Here is a 22,783-nt window from a genome sequence, read left to right on the forward strand (position 1 = left end):
GCTTATCTTTAGCAGCGAGTGTACATGCCCAGCCAGTCTTAAGGAACCCTTAAACCTAGACCGCTCTGATACCAAGTTGTAACACCCTGGATAGCCAAGACCATTACACTATGTATTTTAAATAGTGTTGGAGTTGTTAATCAAGTCATTTGGATATAAACGTGTAACTAAGGGTAATTAACAGATTAGGGTTTAAAATTTTTGATCATAGGAATAATTGTTTTCATTTAAAATTTTGAGTCTATATATGGGATCCCAAAATAAACATTTACAAGGAATTTACAACTTCAAAAGTGATTACAATGTAAGTCAGCCTAAGTGAAAAAATTAAGTTTTGGCTCTAGTCCCTGTTGAATCATCGACCATGGCGATCGAGCAACTACAAATGTACACGCCACCTCTAAAGCTCTCCAACTCATGGCTGGTCCAGCTTCCCCTTTCTCTTACCTCGAGTTTCGTGGTAAGCGATACGACCTCAAGTACGATCCTGATCTTGAGCTTTGCGATAATCCCAAATCCAAAAATTTCAAGTCTGAAGTGCAAATTGAAACTGAATTCCAAGCTTGATAGAGCCTCCCAACACGTTGCTTCCAAAAAAATCTATACTAAGACCTCCTCTTTGATTCTGAATTCCGAGAAGCTAAGAGATGATCTTGGCAGCTCAATCCCTTCCTTATGACCTTGAATCTCCTTAATTTTAACCAAAATCCTTCAATTTGCCTATCTTGTGCTTGAGAGCCTGACACAAGTTTTTTAGAGAAGCTAAGAGAAGTGAAGGGTGCCCAAATGTGATGTGCTAGGCTGCTGCTGCCTTGGTCTATTCCTTGGGTAAAAATGACCATATTACCCTTTTTTCCCAATTTTCCATCAAAGCCTTTCAAGGGCAATTTGGTCATTTAGCCTAAATATCACTAAACCTCAAATTACACTCTTAATTTCCCAATTAGATTACTTACCCTCCAATTAAGAATATTTCCTCCAATAATGCTCCACTAATTCCCAACCTACGCAAAATTACCAAAATACCCCTTAGCTCACCTCGAGTCGGGTATAAGTCCTCGTTGTGACTTTTTCGCTGAATCGCTCTAAAGGATTGACCTAAGCCAGAAATTGCAAATATATCCACATAATAATGTGGTCTCAATCATATAAAACATATATTTATAATTATACCTTTAACGAGTCAAAATTACGAAAAATGCCCATTTTTCACAAAAAAAAAGGGCCCACAATCACATTTAATACACACAAGCATGCATAAATAGTTATATCTCAATATAACTCATATATTTCACATAATCATACATATCTTCAATTAAATTCATGTAGAAATAAATTTATGCTCTCCCGGCACACTAATCAAGGCTTCTCGAGTATTGGGACGTTACAACAAACATTTTGAGTATTGGGCTTCTCGGATGAAACCATTTGTAACGACCCAAATTTGCTAATAAGGCTTAGGGCCTTGATTAGCGTGCCTGGAGGGCAATAAATGATTTAATATGTTAATATGTGAATTTATGTGAGTATGTGATAGAGATGCATGTTTAGTTGAATTAAATGTGCATGTGGGCCCTGTTTGGATATTAGGGGTATGTCTGAGATTTTAGCCCGCTGAGGGCATAAATGTGATAAATATGATATGTGCGTGATATATATCTGTGTAGCACGATCCAAGACAGTTCTAGAGAGCAGTTAGCCAGAAAGTCACAACTGGGTTGAGAATCCGACTCAGGGCGAGTCGAGGGGTATTTTGGGTATTAGATGTATTATGGGGTTATCAGGTTATGGAAATAAATATTTGGAGATATATTTGAGGTTAGAATGTCTAGGAGGAGATATTGGGGAAATTTACCATTTTGCCCTCGGGGACGTTTTTGGCACCCCGAGCCTTGAGGTAACCTTGAAGCTTAAGTTAAATAAAACAAAGCTTAGGAAGTGTTTAGAAACTTAGGAACCGACATTCACTTTCCCTTCTCAGCTGAAGATAGTTTCTATTTTCTCTCATCTTTACTCTCTAAGACAACTCAAGGAATAAAGCAAGGGAAAGAAAACATTCAAGAACTAGAATTGGGGCAGAGCTTGGGAGACTCTAACCAGAAAACCAGGGCTTGGAGCTTGAGGAATTGAAGCTGGGAATTTAGGGGATCAACTCTGAATCATAACTCAGCAAGGGTAAGGTCTAACTTTGAGAATTATGGTTGATTTCTACTGTTTCCTTAGGAAATGCATGTGAGTAGGATTTGATCTGTTCTAGGGTGTTTAGCTGAGTTTGTGGAGCAGGTTTTTGATAGGTTTTGATGTTGAAACTAGGCTAGAACCTTCGTGATGATTATCTGGAATTGTTAGTTTGATTTTGGATGAGATGGTTTGAAGAAAATGCAAGAAAAGATGGAGATTTCTGGGTTTGGAGGCGAGGGTCGCGGCCCTAGGAGGGGCATGCCGCAGCCCATGTGCATGCGAGGCCTTGGGAGGCCATGGTGCTCGAGGTGCGCCGCGGCGCTTGGCCAAGTGCGCCGCGGCCCGTGCGTGCTTCAAGGAGGTGCTAGCCTCTATTTCGAGGCTAGCCACGACGCTTGTGGGGTAGGGTCGCGGCTCTTAGTATCATTTTGTGTGTTTTAAGCGTGTTTAGGCTTGGGAACTCAAAGGTTAAGGCTCGGGATGGATTTTATCACCCGGATTGATAGAATTCAAGGTCCCGGAGATTAGAATTATGGCTCAAAGTTATTTACTGGATTAGAACTTGATGGATGAATATTGTTAATGCGTTGTGACTAGGGTTTCGGCGAGGCTCAAGTTAGGGGACTGTGCTCGGGATATCAGTGCTCGGAGAGCTCAGGACGCAGGTAAGAAAACCACTGTTCCCATAGAGCTTGTATGCAGGGTTGAGCCCCAATATGTTTGAATTGCAGGGCGTAGCCCTTTGATTGAATTTGTTAGTGTTCAGTATATGTTTATTATGCTTTGAATGCGATTATGTGAATGTTCGAAAAGGGCTGGGAACGGCGCAGGCCGAGGTCGGCAAGGGCCGAGAACGGCGTTGGGCACGTTGAGTGCAAGGCCGAGTACGGCAAGGGGCCGGGAGCAGCGTTGAGCATGTGGAGTGCGAGTTGCCAGGGCGAGACCCTAAAGGATACCTGGGATATCCTCACGGTGTGGACCACAAACCCAGGGCCTGGTAAAGCGCCTGGGATGGCTTGGCCGTATGTGTTTAGCCTATTGATGGCCTGTTTATATGCTATGTGTTTGTTATGCATATGTTTTCTTCTTGTGAGGGTTTTCTTGCTGGGCTTCGGCTCACGGGTGCTCTGTGGTGCAGGTAAGGGCAAGGGAAAAGTCGACCAACCATGAGTACGGAGAGCGTGAAGCAGCGTGTACATGTTTGGCCTGCCTGGCTGCCACAGCCAGTGGTTTTGAGAGATGATTGTATTAAAACTTAGATTTTTTCGTCTAGTCGACTTGGTTTGTAATTATATGTTGTAAATATTTCTAAACGGTATTTTGTGATCCCAAGTGTCAAACACTTTATGATTTTTAGTAAATAGAATTATTTTCAAAGCTTATAACTCTGTTTATGGCTTAATCACACTTTTTGACCTAAAATCTCGATTAGTGAGTTGAATGCACTTTTTAAACTCACTTAGTAACGGCTCTAAGGCAGTAGGGCGTTACACCATTGGTAAGAAGCTTGCTGACAAGTTCAATTTTGATCATATATTTTTAATTTCTTTAGGCTTAGAAATTGTTAGTTTTTAGTTATTTTAATGATTTTAATTTTGTTTTTGGTATTTTGTGATTTTTGGGTAAGAAAGGATTTTAAGAGTAAAATTACACATTTATTAATATAAAAATAAATTAAGTTTGAATTAATATTTCTATGACTTTAATTTAATATATTTTTTATTTGAAAATATTTAATTTTGATTTGATTTATTTGGTTTTATAGGAAATTGTGTATTTTTATGAAAAAAAAATTAAAATATAGAACTCTGAACGAGAGTTTGAGAGCTGGAGCTAAAACGTCACAATCAATTTTGACACTGTTTCAAACATATTTTGAAAATTCTTTAAGAAATAGAAGTTGTAGATATTTTTCTAAGCTTTCTAAAACATGTTGAATCGTCCTAATCGAAGTTATATCGAGAGAAATATGACAAAAATACGATTAGTTGTGTGGGAAAATTCATTTTCTTGAGAAATACGAAAATATCATATTCAAACTCCAATTTTGCAACCAACAAGTAGATATTTTTACTCCAAATTCGAAAATTGGAGATATCACAATAATATTAAAATAAATTTTTTATCTATTAGTTTTAGTTTAAGTTTTAAATTTTATTTTGATTTGTTTTTGTTAGTATGAGACTATTATAAATAGAGGTCTACCTCTATTTGAAAACACACTCCCTATTCTCTCTTTTAGAGAGACATTATCTTCTAATCTTTTTCTTTTCGTAATTTAGTTTTTATTTATTGTTATGCTACTACTGTTAAGGGTGATTTCAAAGCCCTAAATATGATTTCTTGGGTTTAATAATATTCATTGATCTTCTATTCCCTTATATTAAATTGCTTCTATTTTTTCTATTTAAATATCATGGATCTTGTAAAATATTTTTTAGATGGCCGCCAATTAGGGTTTTGTATTATTCTACTATCATCTTAGGATTGATATTCACCTAATAGTTTAGGATTCTATGTATAGTGATCAATTGCAATTAAGGTATTGTGACATGTATTTTAATTGTGATGAAAAATAAAACCTAGGATAAATGAATTGCATGCTTAATGAATTTGTTGCCTAGATTAACTTGTTTCCACAGAGTGTAATATTTTTCCTAGGTTAAATAGATCGAATGCTTAATGGGTTTATTGCTTGGTAAAAAGAGTTAATTAAGAACACTCAGCTTTAATTAATTATAATAAGGAAAGTAGGATAATTGGCTGCTTAAGTGTTATCTGTAGGGTTAATAGTTTAATTAGGAATATAGACCAATGTTATTATTAAAATGTTTGAATGAGTATTTAGTGGTGGAGAATGACCTCTTAACTATTTTAACTATTAACTTTATTTTTAATTATATTTATTGCTATTTTTATTTTTATTTTCAAAATCCCTTTCTTTATTAACTTTTTATCTTTTGAATAATAAATTGAATAATAGTTCTCGTGAGTTCGACCCTTATTTACCGCTATACTGAAGTAGTTGGTATATGGTATGGCTAACGACACCCATCACTTGCCGACTTCTGCTTTTAAGGCCTCGGCCCGAGTTAGGTCAATTGTCCTCTGATTCTGCTGTATCGAGGCAACGTTAGGATCAATATTCAAGTGATGGCATATGATGTTTGGGTCAATCCCATCTATTAGGAACGAGTTTCCTAATACGCAGCAGAATAGTGATTGGTTGGCCCAGTGTACAACAAAAAAAAATGTAACATATTTAAACTACCTTTAAATATGCGGATCCATTATTATACGTACATTAATCATAAACAAGAAAAGAATAAAGAACATACATCTTGATGCCTATCAAGTGTCCTTGCTATCTTTTTGTAAAATAAAAGATCACCCTATCCAAGCTGCTCCCAGGTACTCATACCAAGATCTTCCACAACGCTCTCTATACCTCAAGAAGTGTGTAGACACTTAGAGAATAAAGGATAAAATATTTATCATTCAACTTGATGTACTCAACACATGAGATCAAGAAAATAGGCCTGGGATTGGTTCTGTATCTTTCTCAGGGAGAGATAGAAAATTATCGTTCTTTTTCTTAGAGCGAATAAATTCAGTATCTTGTTATTTTTTTATAAGTCTAACTTATATGAAAAATATTTAAATTTAAAAAATAAATATGTAACCAATTTACAATTTATCTTGTAATTAATTAATTAATTATCTTATTAATGAAAATATCAAAAACTAACTTTTGAATTTTCCATTAATCAATTAATTAAATAAATAAAAGTGAAAAATTCATCCCTGATTTTTATATAGTTGCACACAGTCCAGGGATTGTGGTGTCATGTAGCACCCTATAAATTAGGGATATTTGATTTTCCATAAATTATTTAATTATTTATTCAAACTATCTTATCAGATAAAATCCAACAACTTGATAATTAATTCAAATTTGAATCTATTATCTTTTTAACTAATTATCACATATAATTAATTATTTGAATAAATATCATTCTTTTAAATTCAAATTCAATTTGAACTTATCAGATTATTATCTCCCACTCAAATAAATATATTTAATTAATTCTACTAATTAATTAAAACTAATTTTAATTAAATACTAATTTCAAAAATAAAATATTTATTTTATTATAATTTTGAAAATTAAAATAAATTAATTATTTATATAATTTCAAAAATTATATAATAATTAATTTTGATAATTACAACTAATTTGTAATTAATTAATTAATCACTATTATCACATAATTGCATATTTGGCCCGAAGAACAAATTTTTTCTTAAATATGTATTTTTACCATTTTACCATTTATATCAACTCTTGCCTTAAATAGTGTTAATAGAGCCGCTATGGGGACCTATGGACCTATAATTCCAAGCTCCAATAAATTTGTGATTATTAATTAAACTCTTTAATTAAATAGCCTTAATTTTTTAATCTCATGATTACTCCACTATAAATATGAGACTGCACTCTTGTAATTATAGACATTTCATTTACTGAGTACTTTATAATCATTACATACAAATTAATCATCTAAAAATGGTTTATAATTAACCGGGAATAAAATTACCGTTGTACCCTTTTAATTATATATTGTTTCCTTAAGTACTACTGACTTTACTAGTGAAGGTTAATTCATAACTAATGAATTTGAGCTCAATAACCTTTCAGTCCCAAAAGTCAACCCTTAAGAGAACCATTATTCAATCTCTTACGAGAATGTATAGATTCCATATTTGTATATCATGTCCCCAGCCATTTACATTAATGAGTTCCCAAAACAAAAGTTTCTAGCTTGATCATTCTGACAAACCCTAACGAGTGAATCAAATAACTCATATAACATAAACATGAGTTCATAGTAACTTCAGGATTAAGATCTATTTGTATATGATCATCAGTTAATATATTTAATTAATATTTCGAAACGGTATTTAACTAAGTATTAATAAACATATCTGGTCCAGTTCTATATATTCTCTAATATATAAAGTACCTCCACTAAAGTGTCCTACTACACTAGTAATCCGGATCTAAATCACATGTATTCATAATACTAGTGGACCGTACTTACAGTAATTAATCTAAAGATTCCATAACTTTATTTTACTGCGAACTATTCAAGTTTATTTATCTCAAACACAATCCTCCCGTACCAACGTGGTTGAGATCACATATATGAGCTTAGGAATTTTTCTGATATTTACTTAATATTATCACAGAATAATATAGTCCATAAAAAATATGCATGATAAATTCAATTTATTTATTTATTTCTTAAAACAATGTCTACTACATATGCTTTCGGGGCACAATTCCCAACACCATCATGTCGAAGAGCGATTAGGCGAAGACATCCTGGTTCTCCTTGAGAAAACCCACCAAGGCTTCTCGAACTTCCGCCGCCTTAAGATTTATTCCAACCTTGGTTTTCTTGTCAGGAATGGAGGTGTAAAGGGTGACCTCCTCGGCCTCGTCCATGGGATCGATAGGCCTTTCTTCCTAAACTCTGGGGTCCAACTCATTGGACTCCCTTTCCTCTTGAATAGTCTAGACCTCCATCTCCTCAGGAGGAGGCTGGTCAGGGGCTACTGCCGCCTCAATCACCATCACTAGATGGTTGAGGGACACATTGTAGCACTGGCGAGCCTCATTGTAACGCCCTGGATAGCCAAGACCGCTACACTGTGTACTTATAAAGGTGCAAGACTTGCTAATCAAGTCATTAAGTTAAAAATGTGTCACTAGACATGTATGAGCTATGGTTAAAAAGGTTTTGGGTCTCAAAAGTTTCATTTTATATAATTAAGCAATTATATACATGGGATCCCGAAAGAAATAGAGTTTAAAAGTTGGATTACATAATCCCAAAATAATACAAACAACTGTCAGCCATACTAAGGCAAAATGAACAATTTTTAGGTCTTGCGTCCCCGCCTAAACCTCAATCGTGGCGGCTGAGCAGCTGGCTATGTACATTCTGCTCGCAGAGCTCTCCAAATCAAGGCTGATCAAGTTTGCCCTTGCCTTTACCTGCACCACGTAGCATTCGTGAGCCAAGGCCCAGCAAGAAAACATGATGAGCAACACAAACAATAATAACAGATAGTAAATTCACTAAGCATGAATCCTCAACTAATAATCCACATTAACCATTCAGAATATATTCATAATCAAGGATGCAATCAATCACTTATAACATTCGCATCACATAATAATCAGGGCCGACAACTTAGGCCGCACCCTCTGTTTACCCCACTGACTCCGGCTTGCTTAAACCGAGCTCAGTGCATATTAAACTGTCCTCGACTACCAGTGGCCAAGCCGCACCCTGTGCGCTAGTGTAACCCTTGGCACCCTTAGGCCGTCGGTTCACTAATTAGCTTGCACGACATAATACCATCCTTTCAAGCATACACAATAGGGAACCCTTAGTCCCATTACAGATATTCAACCAGGTGCAGTTTTCTTACCTTTGATCTTTGCGGTTACTGATTACGAGCAACGCTCCTCAAGCACGATCCGTTCCCGAGCCCTAGCTTTTATCACCTAGTCACAACCAAGGTATTGGGTTCCATTAATATTCAAATATAGGTTTTTGAGTACAAACTAACTTCCGAGAAATCGAATCCCACCAAGCACGGTGGTGAAATTGATCCCGAGCACTCTAGGCTCAATTCTCGTGCTTTAAAACCCTAAACGTTCAAGTGTGCATCTAAGGGCTGCGGCCCTTGAAGCCTAGCCGCGGCCTTGCCCTCAAAACGGAACCAAGGGCATGCTTGAAAGAAGACACGCGCCGCAGCCCTTGCTTTGGGCACCGCGGCGCTCACTCTTCACCGAGCCCTCCTGGCTCATCTTCATTCTAGGGCCGCAGCGCTCTAGAACAAAGCCACGGCCCTTCCCTTCGAGCCCAGAAATTCCACCATTTCCAACCCTTTAACCTTACCCAAAATCATCCCAAAGCTCCCTATTTCAATAACAATCATTCCCACACTTTTAAAATGACTTTAGCAACACAATTCAACAAAAAAAACCCAGCCTAACACACATTAAAATCTCTTTCCAATTCCTGCAACTCAAGAACTTCAAAACATCCATCCAGCCATGCAAAACTCGAATTTAAGCTTCTAAACCATGATTTATAACTTACCTCTTCACCTGAACTCCTTTTCTAAGCAGAATCCTTGTTAATTCCCAAGTTTTCCAGCTCCAATTCAACCTTAAACATCAATATCACAATCATCTCATTACTCAGCCAAAAGCTCAAAGTTTCTAACTTCAACACACATTTTAATTCTTACCTTAGCCTTGATTAAATGTTCCCTGGATAATCCTTGAGCTAGCCTCTAATTTCCCCTCTGAATTCTTCTGAAATTCCAGCTCAAATTCCAGCAATTCTCCACAATTCTCAGTGTTCCTTGTGTTTTCTTCTTAGTTTCTTTGAGAGAGAGAAAAGAGCTGAGACAGAGAAAGGGTCGGTTTATTTCTTTCTCTTGTTTTCTATTTTTTTGTAAGTCTAACCTTATCCCGTTAAGTCAATTCTGAGGCTCGGGGTGCCGGAAACGTCCCCGAGGCCAAAACGGTAATTTTCCCCAATATTCCCGCCTAGACTTCCTAACCTCAAACATATCTCCATATATTTATTTTCATAACCCGATAGTCTAAATAACTACCCAATACCTAAAACACCCCTGACTTATCCAAAGTCAACTGCTAAGCCCCATTGTGACTTTTCCCGCTATCTAGCCCTAGGATCGCCTCGAGTCGTGCTCTGCAAACCTACCCACATAATAATGTGGTTCTCACAGATACCATATTTATATTACATTAACACCAATATAATCATACAATTATGCATTTAAATCAATAAAATCATTCAAATCACATTTAACCCAATTATGCCCTCTCGGCACACTAATCAAGGCCCTTAAGCCTCATTAGCGAATTTGGGGTCGTTATAACTATCCCCTCCTAATGAGATTTTCGTCCTCGAAATTTACCTGAATAACTCGGAATACTGATCCCACATCGCTGTCTCTAACTCCCAGGTCGCTTCATCGACCTTGTTATTTCTCCACAACACCTTAACTAACGGGATCGTCTTATTCTGTAAGACTTTGTCCTTCCGATCCAAAATCTGAACTGAAACAGCCTCACGCTGCGGTTCCCAACAAGTCAGAGAGCACTCCCTGAGCCCTGAAACAGCCTCACGCCGCAGCGCCAAAGAACAGGGCCGCGGCGCTCCTTCGCGAACCCAAAAATCTGGGTTTTCCCCTGCATTTTCCCCGAGCCAAAGCACTCCCAATTCAACCTAAACACATACCTAAACCCCAAAACCAATTTAAAACCATAAATAAACCATCTAACAACCTATAAACATCATAAACCAGCTCAATTATACAATCACTCCCATAAATCACACTTTGGTTCCATGCCTCAATAGTTCAAACCAGAAAGTTAGAAACTTAGACCGAAACCTAAACCATACTTCAAATTCCTTAAACCATAACAGAAATAAACCTTCTAATTGCATAGAATCCTTACCTTAAGTGGAGAATTCAACCTTAAGCTCCCTTGCTTCCAGCTCCAAGCTAAGCCTTCTAATTTCACAAGCTGAATTCCCAAACAAACTAGCCACAAACCATCTTTCAATTTCAACCTAAATTCTATAGAAACTTACTAAACACATAAATTTCAGAGATGAAACTTACCTCTGACCAAATCTTGATCCTTGCTTGGCTTTAATTACTTCAAACCACCTTGATTCCTCCTCCTAGGTTTCAAATTCAGCTTTCTTCCTTTTCTTCTCTTTTCCTCTAGGTTTCTCCCAATTTTCAACATAAACAAAAATGCCCAAGTGAAATAACGTAAATGATCCTTTTCCTCAGGTGAAGTGATCTAAATCCCTGCCAAATTACTATTCTATCCTCCCATAATTATCCTCTCCTAACTAAACCTCAAGGGCACTCTTGTCCTTTCACCTATATTACAATTCTACCATTTTTTTCCATCTAAACTTGTTACTCTCAGCAGATACTAATGGTTACCCAGGTTACTCAATCACTACTAACCATTAACCACAAACTCTCTAATTTACAAAATTCCCAAAGTACCCCTAGGCTCCTCCCGAGCCGGGTATAAAATCCCGTTGTGACTTTTAAGTTAACTAGCTCTCTAGGACCGTCTCGGCACGTTCATCACGTTAATATCACCACACTCACGTGGTACAAAACACATAATACATTTATCGCATTTATGCCCTCATCGGGCTAAAATTACCAATTCACCCCTAACATACAAATGGGGCCCACATGCATATTTATACCACCTAAACATGCATTCTAATCACATATTCATTCAAATTCATATATTATCATATTAATTCACTTATTGCCCTCCAGGCACGCTAACCAAGGTCCTAAATCTTATTAGCAACTTGGGGTGTTACAATTATCCCCTCCTTACAAGAATTTCATCCTCGAAATTACCTGAACAACTCGGGATGCCGCTCTCGCATATCGGACTCAAGCTCCCACGTCGCCTCTTCAACCTTGCTGTTCCTCCACAACACTTTAACCAAGGCGATGGTCTTGCTCCGCAAGACCTTGTCCTTCCTATCAAGGATCTGAACAGGCTTCTCCTCGTATGATAAATCCTGATCTAACTCCAAGTTCTCATAACTCAACACATGAGTAGCATCTGATACATATTTCCGAAGCATGGACACATGAAACACGTCATGAACCCCTGATAGAGCTGGAGGCATCGCCAATCTGTAAGCTACCTCACCAACTCGTTCTAGAACCTCAAAGGGGCCAACCAACCTGGGACTCAGCTTGCCCCAAACACTGAATCGTTTCACTCCTCTCAGGGGTGAAACCCTGAGGAACACATGATCGCCGACCTGAAACTCCACATTCCTGCGTCTCAGATCTGAGTAACTCTTCTGACGACTCTGGGAGACGAGCATACGAGCTCTAATCTTCTCAATTGCCTCATTGGTCCTCTGAACCATCTCAGGACCTAAATATCTTCTCTCACCGGTCTCATCCCAATGTATAGGTGACCTGCACTTTCTTCAATACAGCATCTCATACGGAGCTACTCCGATAGTCACTTGATAGCTATTGTTGTACGAGAACTCAATCAATAGGAGGTACTTACTCCAAGATCCCCCAAAGTCTAACACACAGGCTCATAGCATATCCTCCAATATCTGAATTGTCCTCTCAAACTGCCCATCTGTCTGAGGATGGTAAGCGGTACTGAACCGTAGCTGTGTGCCCATTGCCTTCTGCAGGCTCTCCCAAAACTTGGAGGTGAAGGTGGGGTCTCTGTCGGATACTATCGACCTCGGAGCCCCATGAAGTCGAACAATTTCCTTTACATAAAGCTCAACATACTACTCCACAGTATAAGTTGTTCTCACAGGTAAAAAGTGGGCGGACTTAGTATACCTGTCTACAATCACCCACACCGAATCATGCTGACCCACGGTCTTCGGCAACCCAACTACAAAGTCCATGGTGATATCCTCCCATTTCCACTCGGGAATCCCTAAAGGCTACAATAACCCTGCTGGCCTCTGATGTTCAGCTTTAATCTGCTGACAAGTTAGGCACCTTGCCACATAGTCCACCACATCCCTCTTCATGCCTGTCCACCAGTACAACACTTTCAAATCTTGGTACATCTTCGTAGTACCTGGGTGTAAGGAGTAGGGAGTGGTATGAGACTCATCCAGAATCTCTCGCCGAATATCCGGATCGATCGGAACACAAATTCGTCCCTTGTACTTTAATGAACCCATCTTTGAGATAAAGAAGTCCTTAATTGTTCCAGCTAGGACATTCTCCCTACGTTCAACTAATTGGGGATCCTTTCCCTGTGCCTCCTTAATCCTCTCAAGGAGCATAGACTGTAGATTTATGTTGGCTAACCTACCAACCACTAACTCTATACCTGCTCTGGCCATCTCCTCAGCTAATCTGTCTGATACTTGCCTCGAACTATACAACTGACCTGGGCCCTTCCGGCTCAATGCATCAGCCACTACATTAGCCTTCCCAGGATGGTATAAAATGTCACAATCGTAATCCTTTACCAACTCTAGCCACCGCCTTTGGCGCATATTCAGATCTTTTTGGGTAAAGAAATACTTTAAACTTTTGTGATCCGTATATATCTCGCACCTTTCGCCATACAAGTAATGTCTCCAAACCTTAAGTGCGAATACCATTACAGGCAACTCCAGATCATGTGTGGGATATCTCTGCTCGTACTCCTTTAACTGCCTTAATGCATAAGCTATTACCTTCCCAGCTTGCATCAACACACATCCCAAACCCTGTCTAGAAGCGTCACAATAAACCACGAACTTCTCATTGTCTGTCGACAGGCTCAATACTGGTGCAGTAATCAATCGTCGCTTTAATTCCTTGAAACTGTTCTCACATCGATCTGTCCACACATATTTGGTCTTCTTTCTTGTCAACTCTGTCAATGGAGTAGCAATTCTGGAAAACCCCTCTACAAATCGTCGGTAGTACCCCGCCAACCCGAGAAAACTTCTGACTTCAGGAACACTGCTCGGTCTAGGCCAATCTCTCACTGCCTCTATCTTACTTGGGTCAACTAGTATCCCCTCCTTACTAACGATATGGCCCAGAAATGTAACTTGTGGTAACCAGAACTCACACTTGCTAAACTTAGCATATAACTTGTGCTCTCTCAATCACTGTAACACCAGGCGCAGATGATGCTCATGCTCTGTCTCTGACTAGGAGTACACCAGTATATCATCGATAAATACAATCACAAACTTATCCAGGTAGTCCTTGAAAATTATGTTCATCATATCCATGAAAGCTGCTGGGGCGTTGGTTAATCCAAAAGACATAACCAGAAATTCATAATGGTCGTACCTTGTCCGAAAAGCTGTCTTCGGTATGTCCTCCTCTTTAATTCTCAACTGATGATAGCCTGACCGAAGATTGATCTTTGAAAACACCGTACTCCCCTGAAGCTGATCAAATAAATCATCAATCCTAGGCAGTGGATACTTATTCTTAATGGTCAGCTTATTCAACTCCCTGTAATCAATGCACATCCTAAGCGACCCATCCTTCTTCTTAAAAAATAGCACTGGAGCACCCCATGGCGAGAAACACGGTCTGATGAACCCCAAATCCAATAACTCCTGTAACTGAATCTTCAATTCTTTTAACTCTGTCGGAGCCATTCTATAGGGTGCCCTAGAAACTGGCTCCACCCCCCGTGCCAACTCTATGACGAACTCAATCTCTCGCTGCGGCGGCAACCCCGGCAGGTCCGCTGGAAATAAGTGTGGAAACTCACATACCAACCTGGTTTCATTCGGTCCCACTGTCACCGCCTTAGAGGTATCTACAACACTCACTAGGAATCCTATGCAACCTTCCTGCATCAGGTCTCTAGCCTTCAGTGCTGAAATCATAGGCACTCGCGGTCCATTCACCATCCCCACGAAAACAAAAGGTACTTCACCTTCCGGTTCAAAAGTCACCATACGCCGCTTGCAATCAATCATTGCTCCATACCTCGTTAAACAATCCATCCATAATATCATATCAAAATCATCCATATCTAATTCAACTAGATCAACAAACAGTTCCCTACCATCTATCTCTACTGGTAATGCTCTAACCCATCTCCTAGAGACCACCAGTTCTCCTATTGGCAACAAAGTCTAAAAATTCCTAGCATACACAATACTAGGTCTACAAAGCTGGTCTATCACCCTAGCAGATACAAATGAGTGGGTAGCCCCTGAATCAATCAATGCAGTATACAAAGAACCAGCGCTAGAGATCTGACCTGTCACAACTGAGGGACTAGCCTCCGCCTCAGTCTGAGTCAAAGTGAATACCCTAGCGAGAGCGAGACTGTCTCCCTGCTTTGGCTCCTCCTTCTTAGCTTGTGGGCTATCTTTCTTCAGATGGTTGGCACTCCCACAGATAAAACATGCCCTAATCCGGTACTCACCCTGATGTCGTTGCCCTCACCGAGGACACACTGGAAAACTCCTCCAGTTGTCACCTCCGCCCTGATGACCACCAATGGAACCTCGTACCCTCCTATCAGAACTAGGAGGAACAAATGAATCTGGAACCCTTCTTTTTTGCTCACTGGGGCCACTACCCCGACTATACCCAACAAAAGGAGGCACCGTCCTCCTGGAATCGCGCCTAACAACGCTGTCCTTCCATATCTGATCCTCAGCCCTCTTTGCAGTAAGGGCCTTATCCACCGCTTGGGCATAAGTGATAGTCTCTGGAATCAACGTAATATTCACATCATGGGAGATCATCACATTCAACCCCCGTGTAAATCTATCTCTCCTGGCCGCATCTGCCGGCACTAGGTCTGGCACAAACTTTGCCAGTCTGTCGAATCTCATGGCATACTTAGTAACTAATAAACTGTTCTGAGTCAGGTTGATAAACTCATCAACTTTTGCAGCTCGAACTGCTATGCTGTAGTATTTCTCATTAAAGATACTCTTAAATTCTTCCCATGTCATGACTGCAACATTCCTCTGCTGACTCACCACATCCCACCAGATGCGAGCATCCTCCCTAAGCATGTAGCTAGCACAAGCTACCCTTTCACTTCCTTCGACCCTCATAAAGTCTAAGATCAAGGAAATCATGTTCATCCACTGCTCTGCCTGTAGTGGGTCTGATCCACCCTCAAAGGTAGGAGGTCGTTGCTTCCTGAATCTTTCGTACAAGGGTTCCCACCTGTTCTCAGTCATAGGCTGAACCAGCACTGGCGCCACATTCTGCTGTATTGGTAACCCTGTAACCTGTGGAGGGGCCTGTTGCCTCATCTGACGAAGTTATTCCTCTGTTCTCTGCAGTCTAGCCTCCATTTCGGCCAATATCTGTTGCCAGTTCTGTGGGGTAGGTGGAGGGTCCTGACCCTGATTGTCATCCTCGGCTCTGCTGTCGCGGAGTCTAGATGATTGCCGAGGCATTACAACTATATGCCTGTAATCAGTGACACCGCTCATCAGGCATGATAACAAAATCCAATTCCACCTCCCATTCTCAACAATCAACCAAAATCAACAATCCAAATATAATACAAATATCATATAACACACAACGGGCCTTGCTCTGGCATCATGCATATGTTATGTCACCCATCATGCTTTTTAAGAACTAAGCAGGCAAACAAGGCATTCAAACACATAGTCAAATATATTAATCAACCATACCAATCAACCCTGAGTCGAGCTTTTCAGTGGCAGCATACGTACAAGTTCGGTCAATCTCCAGAACCAATAAACCTTGGCTCGCTCTGATACCATGTTGTAACGCCCTACTGCCTTAGAGTCATTACTAAGTGAGTTTAAAATGTGCAATTAACTCGCTCAGTGAGGTTTTAAGAACAAAAGTGTGATTAAACAAAGAGACAAGGCTGTAATCATTAAAAAGTACTCTATTTCTTTAAAAGTTCAAGAGTTTAACATTCGGGATCCCAGAACTTGGTTTACAAAATATTTACAACTCAAAACTAGTTTATAAGTAATTAACCAACAAAACTAGGGTTTGTACAACCATTTCTCAAAAATATCCCCAACCAAAGCAGTCGGGCATGCCAAACATGTACGCGCCGCCCCCACGCTCTCCGTACTCATGGCTGGTTGACTTTCTCCTTACCCTTACCTGCAACACAGAGCACCCGTGAGCCGAAGCCCAGCAAGAAAACTCATACAGCACATAACATATGCATATCATACAATCACCATAGCAAATAACTCACAGTCAATTAGACAATCCATAAGATTTAAACACATATGCGGCCATGCTGTCCCAGAAGCGTTACCAAAGCCTGGGTTCTCGGTCCACACCGTAAGGATATCCCATGTATCCATTGGGGTCTCACCCTAGTCACAAGCACTCCATGTGCTAAGTGATATTCCCGGCCCCACTGCCATTCTCGGCCCTTCGCCGTTCCCGGCTCCTTTGCCGTTCATTCAGCTATAACCACAGATAGCATTCTCAAACAATAATCAAACACATAATAATTCATTTAAGGCTACACCCTAACAGTAATACAACCTAGGGTCGTGCCCTACTACAACACTATGGGCCCATGCCCTGCTCTACGGGTGTTACAGTTCTCTTACCTGTATCTCGAGCTTCACAATGCACCAATGCCGCGAGCACAGTCCTCTATCCCGAGCCTCTCAGAAGACCTAGTCACAACACATATAAAACATTTCTTTAATACTAACCAATTCAAAACCACTTCCCGGAACCAATCCCCACTCTCGGAATCCCCAAATTCCTAAAACAACGCATCGGAAACATCCCCCGAGCCCCCGGAGCAAAAGCCCAAAAATGCAAAATTCCTTGTTCTGAAAATAGCCTAGCGCCGCGGCGCTGCCCTTGAGGGTCACAACGCCCAGCAAGTCAGAGAGCACTCCCCCAGTCCTGAAATAGCCTCACGCCGCGGTGCCAAAGAATAGGGCCGCGGTGCTCCTTCGCGAACCCAAAAATCTGGGTTTTCCCCTGCATTTTCCCCAAGCCAAAGCACTCCCAATTCAACCTAAACACATACCTTAACCCCAAAACCAATTTAAAACCATAGATAAACCATCTAACAACCTATAAACATCATAAACCAGCTCATTTACACAATCACTCCCATAAATCACACTTTAGTTCCATGCCTCAATAGTTCAAACCAAAAAGTTAGAAACTTAGACCAAAACCTAAACCATACTTCAAATTCCTTAAACCATAACAGAAATAAACCTTATAATTGCATAGAATCCTTACCTTAAGTGGAGAATTCAACCTTAAGCTCCCTTGCTTCCAGCTCCAAGCTAAGCCTTCTAATTTCACAAGCTGAATTCCCAAACAAACCAGCCACAAACCATCTTTCAATTTCAACCTAAATTCTATAGAAACTTACTAAACACAGAAATTTCAGAGATGAAACTTACCTCTGACCAAATCTTGATCCCTGCTTGGCCTTAATTACTTCAAACCACCTTGATTCCTCCTCCTAGGTTTCAAATTCAGCTTTCTTCCTTTTCTTCTCTTTTCCTCTAGGTTTCTCCCAATTTTCAACATAAACAAAACATGCCCAAGTGAAATAACGTAAATGATCCTTTTCCTCATGTGAAGTGATCTAAATCCCTGCCAAATTACTATTCTATCCTCCCATAATTATCCTCTCCTAACTAAACCTCAAGGGCACTCTTGTCCTTTCACCTATATTACAATTCTACCATTTTTTTTCCATCTAAACTTGTTACTCTCAGCAGATACTAATGGTTACCCAAGTTACTCAATCACTACTAACCATTAACCACAAACTCTCTAATTTACAAAATTCCCAAAGTACCCCTAGGCTCCTCCCGAGCCGGGTATAAAATCCCGTTGTGACTTTTAAGTTAACTAGCTCTCTAGAACCGTCTCGGCACGTGCATCACGTTAATATCACCACACTCATGTGGTACAAATCACATAATACATTTATCGCATTTATGCCCTTAGCGGGCTAAAATTACCAATTCACCCCTAACATACAAACGGGGCCCACATGCATATTTATACCACCTAAACATGCATTCTAATCACATATTCATTCAAATTCATATATTATCATATTAATTCACTTATTACCCTCCAGGCATGCTAACCAAGGTCCTAAACCTTATTAGCAACTTGGGGTGTTACACTCTACCACATCCTTCTTCATCCCGGGCCACAAATATAATGTCCGTAGATCCTGATACATCTTCGTGGTACCCAGATGAAGTGAGTACGGTGTAGTGTGAGACTCATCCAGTATCTCTCGTCTGATCCCCTCATCTGCTGGAACACAAATCTGCCCTTGATATCGAAGCATACCTGTCTTGGAAACAGAATAATCCTTAGCTGTCCCCGCTAAATCATGCTGTCTAACCTCCTGCAATTGTGCGTCCACTAACTGACCCTCCTTGACCCGCTCTAATAGGGTCGACTGCAAGGTAATATTAGCTAACTGGCCTACCACCAGTTCTATCTTTGCCCTGGCCATCTCATCTGCTAATTCTCTCGAGATCTTGGTGGAACTATACAACTGTCCTAGACCCCTCCGGCTCAACGCATCTGCCACCACATTGGCCTTCCCAGGGTGGTAAAGGATATCACAATCATAATCCTTAACCAGCTCCAACCAACATCTCTGCCTCATGTTCAGATCCTTCTGAGTAAAGAAATACTTCAAACTCTTATGGTCAGTGTATATCTCGCACTTCTCCCCATACAAATAATGATGCCACACCTTCAGTGCGAATACCACTGCTGCTAGTTCCAAATCATGAGTCGGATACCGCTGCTCGTACTCCTTCAGCTGCCGCGATGCATAAGCTATAACTTTCCCATTATGCATCAACACACAACCTAAACCCATCCTCGATGCATCACAATAGACTACAAACTTTCCTTCCTCCGAAGGAAGACTCAGCACAAGTGCAGAAATAAGTCGTCACTTCAACTCTTGAAAACTGTTCTCACACTTCTCTGACCAAACAAACTTCTGATTCTTCCTCGCCAATTCTATCATTGGTGAAGAAATCTTTGAGAACCCTTCTACGAACCGTCTATAATACCCTGCCAATCCAAGGAAACTCCACACCTCTGAGGCATTTCTTGGCCTCGGCCAATCCCTTACTGCTTCCACCTTGGACAGATCTACCTTAATCCCTTCTGCTCCAACTATATGCCCAAGAAAAGTCACCTCTGGCAACCAAAACTCACACTTCTTAAACTTGGCATACAACTGATGCTCCCTCAACCTCTGCAAAACCTGTCAGAGATGAAACCCATGCTCTACCTTTGAACTGGAGTACACTAGAATGTCGTCGATGAAAACGATAACGAACTGATCCAGAAAGTCCTTGAACACCCTGTTCATTAGGTCCATGAAGGTTGCTGGGGCATTGGTCAAACCAAAAGACATGACCAAGAACTCATAATGCCCATATCGCGTCCGAAAGGCCGTCTTCGGTATATCCTCACTTTGATCCTCAGCTGGTGATAACCAGATCGAAGATCAATCTTTGAGAACATCGTCTTTCCCTGCAGCTGATTGAACAAGTCATCAATCCTTGGTAGAGGGTACTTATTCTTGATAGTCAACTTATTCAATTCTTTGTAGTCTATACACATCCTCAAAGTCCCGTCTTTCTTCTTAACAAACAGCACCGGAGCGCCCCATGGGGAATAACTAGGCCTGATGAACCCCAAATCCAGAAGTTCTTGCAACTGTATCTTCGACTCTTTCAATTCTGCTGGTGCCATTCTGTACGGCGTCCTTGATACTAGTTCTGTCCCCCGTGCTAACTCAATCTCAAATTGGATCTCCCTGCGCGGTGGCAACCCTGGCAGATCCTCAGGAAATACATCTAAAAACTCACACACCAATCTAGTCTCTCCCGGCCCTGTCGGCATAACCCTGGTAGTATCCACCACACTAGCCAGAAAACCTATACATCCACCCTGTAACCAAGTCTCTGGCTCTCAATGCTGAAATCATGGGTACGCGGGGTCCAAACACCGTACCCACAAAGACAAAAGGATCCTCGTCCTCAGGCTCAAAAGTCACCATCTTCTTCCTGCAGTCAATAGTAGCTCCATACCTGACCAACCAATCCATCCCTAAGATCATATCAAAATCCTCCATATCTAACTCAATCAGATCCATCGAAAGTTCCCTACTATCAACTATCACTGGCAGTGCCCTAATCCATCTCCTAGAAACTACCAGTTCCCCTGTAGGCAATAAAGTCCCAAACCCTGCAGTCCGATACTCACTAGGTCTACACAATCTATCAATCACTCTACTAGAAACAAAGGAATGTGTAGCACCAGAATCAATCAATACTGTAAAAGGAGTACCAGCGCTAGAAAGCTGACCTGTCACTACCGAGGGACTAGCCTCGGCCTCTGCTTGAGTCAAGGTGAATACTCGAGCTGGAGTCAAGCTATCCACCTTCCCTGCTTCACCCTTCTTCACCATTGGGTAGTCTTTCCTGAGATGCCCCACTGTTCCACACACAAAGCAAGCCTTGGCCCGACACTCGCCTAGATGGCGTCTTCTACACCTTGGGCACTCTGGATAGGTCCGCCATGCCTTGCCACCCCCCTGACGGCGACCTTGACCACCCCGACCCCTCCTATCAGGACCAACAGCGGTCGAAGTGTGAAGAACCTTTCTCTTGAAGTCACTGGGGCCTCCGCCCCTACCTGTCCCTGAATAAGGAGGCACCACTCTGCGGCCTTCACGCCTCACCGCACTTTCCCTCCAAATCTTGTTCTCTGCTTCCTCAGTGGTAAGAGCCTTCTCAACGACCTGGGCATACGTTTTTCCTCCAGGTACTGTTGTGATCCTAACATCCCAGGCTATCATAGCATTAAGCCCCCTGATGAACCTATCTTGCCTAGCAGCATTAGTAGGCATAAGATCTGGTGCAAACTTCGCAAGCCTATCAAATTTTAGGGCATATTCAGTAACAGTCATATTGCCCTACACCAGACTCACGAACTCATTGACCTTTGCTGCCCTGATGGCAACATTGTAGTACTTCTGACTGAACAAGTCTCTGAAACCTTCCCAACTCAAAGCAGTAACATCCCTGGTCTGCAATGCCACTTCCCACCAGATGCGAGCATCCTCTCTCAACATATAAGTGGCACAGGCCACTCTATCATGCCCCTCTATCCTCATGAAATCCAGAACTATAGTAATCATGGTTAGCCATTGCTCGAATTTCAATGGATCCGGTCCTCCCTCAAAGATTGGGGGTTGCTGCTTCCTGAACCGCTCATACAACGACTCCCATCTGTTTCCAACCTCCCCTGACTGCACAACTGGTACCACTGCAGGTGGTACAATAGGGGCAGTACTCCCTGATGGAGCCTACTGTCGCAGAATATGGATCTGCTCATCCTGGCTCTGTAATCGAGCTTGCATATCGGCCATAAATTACTGCCAGTTCTCAAGGATTGGTGGAGGAATCTGGCCCTGGTCATCACCCCCTGTCCCAGACTTAGTGCCGGCTGGTCGCGTAGATTTTCTTGGATGCATAGCTATCCAAGTCAATCTGCAAATAACGACTCAGCAGTCAGACCATGATGACAAGGTAAAAAACTTCTCCAAGATCCACCAATAGAACATAACCAATCACAAACAATCAACATATAAGCATCCATCCTCATGCACTGGCTACTAATAAGCACGCCTCCAATCTCATTACACAATAGCTATGTATCAAGTAGTTATCCATACACAATATACAGTTAATCATCCCAAATATTCATGTACATGCACGGCTATGCTAATAAACATGCCTCAATATTCTCACACAACAGTCAAGGGCCAGGCCCTATCAATATCTCATGCTTCCTATTAATCTAATAAATAACAACATTCATAACTCATTTCAGGCATATAAGCATATAAACACATATACACATTACCAAACCCTGATTTGAGCTTGTCTCTAGCAGCGAATGTACATGTCCAGCCTGT

The sequence above is a fragment of the Humulus lupulus genome, chromosome 3 (genome assembly GCF_963169125.1).
Source record: "Humulus lupulus chromosome 3, drHumLupu1.1, whole genome shotgun sequence".
Lineage (NCBI taxonomy): Eukaryota > Viridiplantae > Streptophyta > Magnoliopsida > Rosales > Cannabaceae > Humulus > Humulus lupulus.